The following is a 6000-nucleotide window of genomic DNA, read 5'->3' on the forward strand; positions in this document are numbered from 1 at the left end:
ATGCTTTTTTTGTCTAAATATAACTAATTGTGTCATACGCCCCTTCATCAAGTATTTCACTTACATTTTTAATATTAATGACAAGTGAAAATGAATGATAACCCAACAACTATCAAATAACAACAAATTAATGAGAATAGATGGGTTCTTCAATCATATAACCATGAAAAGATTGTAATATATAATAATAAAGATTTCAGATGTTTTATCATTGAAAATAATGTGTATGCATGCTTTTTGTCTCTCTCTATTTATCAGTGTTTACAGTCACGAGTTTGAAAGTCTATTAGATTAACTCGAAAAATCTCCAAAGCAATTTGTGCAAATAACTTGTGTGAATTAAATGCAGCGTAACAAAAGAAATGAAGTCAAATTGTGATAAATGATAAGATAAAATGCAGTAAATAACATTAAATAAAGCAAAGGAAAAAGTACATGTTCCGTTTAAGGAGACAAAAAGATTAAGTTAAAAAGGGTGGGCGCAGACGCATACATGTTTCTCCCTCAACTGTTTTGCTCTAAGACTTGGGTGCTCCAGTGGTATGGAGAGTATGTATGAAATTTTGCGACCTTTGATCCCATGTATGAGTATGTTATTTATACAATTTACAAGGTAATCGTCGATGGCGGTTCTGACCACTAGGGGATTTGTTGTATTTTCTCCACATTCAGTCCTTCAGGTTCTCACTAGCGCGCTTACGTGTCCTCTAAGACGACATCTGCTTGTAGCCCACGTTGAGTGGTAACTGCTTTTCCACTTCTTCACGATCTCTCAATGATAACTACTCCAACATGTTGTCGATGATGCCTATCAAAGCTCTGAGACTTATAAAATCACCAAGCCTTTTATATATGATGTTTAGTCGATCAGTCCTTTATGTGGAATGAGGGCTCCTGTCGATTGTCCTTTTCGATATTCTGGACATGTTTCCCATAGATCTGGATTTTAGGGGATTTACCCCCCGAGAGTCCTCCAAACCATATCTCGTTTTGTCGATGGCTCGGTTGAGCCTTCTTCGTTGGCATATCGATGACTCATCATTAACTCTTCTCTTAAAGACACTTCATTATTATTTCTTTAGTAAATATATTTGCATTGACATTCTTTGTTGACTTTCTAGTAGCTGAAAATCCAAGTATAATAGATGCCCCCCCAAAAAAATATCATTGTCGACCTATATCTGAAGGGAGAAAAAGTCGCATTGTTTGTAACTACGTCATCACTATTCATATTTTGTGCCACATCACTTCAATCATGCTTGTTGTCAGCCATTATGACTAAATTTCTTACTAAACCTTACGTCTTTAAAACGTGCAAACATCATCACATCATTACCTCGAACTCCAAGGTCATTCACTAGCCGCCAAACCAGGATTCGAGGTTTTGTTTTCTGATTTTATTAATCATGGATTTTCTCTCCTCGAGACTGCTTTTTGTCCAAGTTCTTGGGAGAAACTTTTTGTCATTTCTTTGTCTATTTAAACCCTTTCTCCTTCCAATATCCCTTTTCTTTCCTTATTCTCGTCTCTGAACCTCACAAAAGCGGACCCCTAAACAGTGTTACCCATTATTTTTCCATTTAGGAGATTTCTAGATTTTCACCCAAGAACATTCATGGTCTTCTTGAGTGTTCTTGATGAAGGTCATATGAAATCTGGAAAAAAAATGGTGTTTGATCCTAGAGAGAGGTCAGAGCAAATTTTTGCTTTTGTTTGTTAGAGAGAGAGAGAGGGAGGGAGAGAAGCAAAATGAGAGTGGGAACTTGGTTCCCCGCTTTTGTTCAAACGCAACTTACGCCTCTGATTGCCACGTGGCGCCATCAGAGTTGTTGGATTAGTGATCAAGGGGACCATGCACATGGAGTCCCATCATAAGCTTTTTGATCTTGGCCCTTGGATCATGTTAGACTCCTTTAGTAGACTAATCGTGTGGCCATCGTAAGTCAATTTTTTTTACTCTGGACTTTGGGCCATTCAACGTTGGGCCCTAGTCCTTTGCTAAATCACACACCTCTTTACTTCATCACACCCCCTAATGGTGTGAGGGAAAGGGATTAGGTCTCCCTCTGGCGGGTATGTAACACCCCGAAATCATTAATTAATTAACTTGAATTATTTAGATTTTTATTTGATTGGTTAATGTCTTAAACTAAATATTGTGTGATAATGGGGGTAAGTGTCCTTGAAGTAGAGGTATAGAGAGAGCAAGAGCTTGAAATACTTTTTAGAAATTAATAGGAATTTTAATTAATTAATTAAATAAATAAATTATAAGGTGAATGAATAAAAATAGCATGGGTGATAGAAAAATAAAGAGTATTAGATTTACTAATAAAATAGTAAGAAAATAAAATATGTAGAGAAATTGATGGTAAGATTGGAATTAAGGAATATATGTAGGATAAAAAGGAAAAAACCTAATTAGAGGAAAATAGGTTTTTGAATAAAACGCGATTTGGAGAACCTAAGAGAGTCCGTAGGTATTTCTGGAGAGTTGGAGAAAAAGAAACAAAGAGAAAGAAAGCTAGGGTTTGAGAGAAGAATTCTTAGAAACTGTTGTTGTTTTGTTGGAAAAGTCAAGATAATGGGGAGAAAGGACTATCAATAAGTATATAATTGCATGATGGAAAGGGAGAAGTCCTTAATCTCCATTAGGTTTTTCTTATTTTCTTCCATTATTGAATATTGATGACATGGGTGAAACTATTATGATTAGATGATGATAATTATATATTGATATAATTATAATAATTTTTCTTGAGTAAATGTGTTAATGGTTGAATTTGTTTCAGAATGTGTTATTTTTAAATTGTGATATTAGTTGATATGGTTTATGTATCAATTGTTGTAATGATGTCGTAGCATTATTTTTTTAGGTGAATTAATTGGTTTAAATTTGGCTATGAGCGATGTCGTAAATCATAAAGGAAAGTAGCCTTTCTTATGCCCATGGTATTTATATCTTGCAGTTTGGTAGAATAATCTTGAATCATTTTCACACTCATTTATCTTGCTGTAAAATTAAGTGGTTCAATTAAGTTGTATAACATAAGAGTCCTAGAATCAAAGAAATTTAGTTTTATTATAATTATGAATGATAATGATTATAATTATAATTATAATAATAATTAAAATGATGAAATGATTATTAATTAAAATTAAATAATAGCAAGATATTTTATATAAAATGTTTTGAGATGTGTGTGCCACTTGGAGAAAACAAAAGTATGCATGTTAGTATTAATTTATTCACTTTTAAGACTACTGAACATGCAAGCTGTTAGATAATTAATTGATAATCCTGGATAATCTTCGAAGAATCGTGTTCGTTCACTTTCCGAACAAAGTATTTCGACCCTATTTATGCCTGGGTTCACGAAATCTTTGTGGGGATAATTCTTGAAGAAAGAATGTTTCTGGCAAAAGAAAGATTCTGGAACGTAGAATGGTTTTTGTGTGTAACCCTCAACCGAGGCCAGATTTCCCCCTTTTATAGGAGAACGAAAACTGAAAACGAAAAGTCATACCTTTTCAAGAAAACGGTAATAACGGTTGGGAAGGTTCAAACGTTCAAAAGTCATACCTTTTCAAGAAAAACGGTAATAACGGTTGGGAAGGTTCAAACGTTCAAAAGTCATACCTTTTCAACAAAAACGGTAATAACGGCTTCGCCCCTTGGAACCCAGTTTTCAATTACTTGCAGTCAATTACACGTTGGCTCTACGAGCGTGCACTCCGCACTACTCCTAACTCGTTTCCAAGCTTTAACGCATAATTGCATCGGCCTAGAGTAAATCTCATTACTACTAAAATCATGGGTGATACTAAAATCACCAACAAATCCCCCCCATTTTAGTGTAATCCTTGATTTACTTAATATATACAATAAGATATATAAGGGTATATTACAATCAAACAGATGCATAAACGAAAATGTCTTGCGATTGAATTTTCATTTTAGTACAAATACACATTTCAAACACTCGAAAATCTGGGTGTCATAGCGATTGAACCCGTCAATCCATTTGAATGTCAGAAGATATAGTACACATATGTTTCTTACAATACTCTACTATTCATACTTGACACTTTACAAGCCATGTGTCCTTATCCATTAATAAGCATATAGGAAGCCAAGTCCAAACTTCTTGAAGCGGCAAAACTTCATGCTTACATAGGTGATTCTTTTAATCTTGTACCTGCATTTACAATTTTTCAAAAGAACCATTAAGAAGATATACTTCAACCTAACCATCACTTGCAGGTCTGAGCACATACCCTGGGAAGATAAATATAATTGCTCCAATCTTTAACTATGATCTTTCCACATTGAATTCTGCTTCTAACGTCATATTAGAAGGGAATTGGGTATATCAAAGCTAATAGATTTAAATGGACTTTAATCCCATCCCAATTACCGACTTCTTTACTAAGTCTCTAGCTAACCCCTTCGTCAAGTGGTCAGCTAAGTTTTGTTGCGACCGAACAAACTCTATAGATATCACCCCATTCATGATTAATTCTCTAATCATACTATGTCTGACACCCAAATGTCTAGACTTTCCATTGTATATTTGACTATAAGCTTTAGCCAATGTGGCAGTACTATCACAACGGATAGAAATTGGTGATATCGGTTTAGGCCATATCGGAATCTCGTATACCAAGTTCCTTAGCCATTCTGCTTCTTTACCAGCAGCAGCTAATGCTACAAACTCAGATTCCATTGTGGAACTAGTTATACATGTTTGCTTCTTGGAAGCCCATGAGATAGCACCTCCCCCAAGCAAGAACACCCATCCACTTGTAGAGGATGAATCTTCAGCATTATTTATCCAACTAGCATCCGAATAACCCTCTAACACCGAAGGAAATCCCATATATGACAATCCATAATTCATTGTACCCTTCAAGTACTTGAATACCCTAGTTATCGCATGCCAATGATGCCGGCTAGGATTACTCGTAAATCTGCTCAACTTTCCAACCGCATAAGCAATATCCGGTCGAGTGCTAATCATAGCATACATCAAAGAGCCTATAGCTCTTGAATATTCGAGTTGATCTACAGGTTTACCTGTATTTGGCATAAGTTTTTCTCCCGGATCCATTGGAGTACTTACTGGAGAACAACTTTCACAATTGAACTTCTTGAGCATTTTCTCAATGTAATGAGATTGCGTAATTACAATCCCTTTATTTTCCCGTTTAATCTTAATTCCTAGAATAACGTCCGCTTCTCCCATATCTTTCATGGAGAACTTTGATGACAAGAAATTCTTTGTTATATCAATTTGATTTTGGTCGGTGCCAAAGATCAACATGTCATCAACATATAAGCAAATGAAAACTCCTTTACCGGATGTATCAAATTTGCTATATACACATTTGTCAGCTTGGTTTAGAATGAAACCATTGGACAAAACAACCTGATCAAACTTTTGATGCCACTGCTTCGGAGCTTGTTTTAGCCCATATAATGACTTAATTAGTTTACACACTTTATGTTCATTACCAGGCATTACAAAACCTTCAGGTTGCTTCATATACACTTCTTCTTCCAAATGACCATTCAGAAATGCTGTTTTGACATCCATTTGGTGAATCACTAGATTATGAATAGCCGCCAAGGCAATCAACAATCTAATAGTAGTGATACGGGCAACAGGAGCATAGGTATCGAAATAATCAATCCCTTCCTTTTGTCTGAAGCCTTGGATAACTAGTCTAGCTTTAAACTTGTCAATTGTACCATCGACTTTCATCTTCTTTTTGAAGATCCATTTGCAACCCAATGGTTTGCAACCTGGTGGTAAATCAGATAGTATCCAAGTATTATTTTCCATGATAGAGCCAATCTCTTCATCAATTGCTTCTTTCCAAAAAGCAGAATCTCGAGACTTGATAGCTTCATCATACGTTCTTGGATCCTCTTCAATACTATAGCAATAATAATATTGAGTGTCAATCTGATCCTTTGATCCCTCAACTAAATATAGT

The sequence above is a fragment of the Lathyrus oleraceus genome, chromosome 4 (genome assembly GCF_024323335.1).
Source record: "Lathyrus oleraceus cultivar Zhongwan6 chromosome 4, CAAS_Psat_ZW6_1.0, whole genome shotgun sequence".
NCBI lineage: Eukaryota > Viridiplantae > Streptophyta > Magnoliopsida > Fabales > Fabaceae > Lathyrus > Lathyrus oleraceus.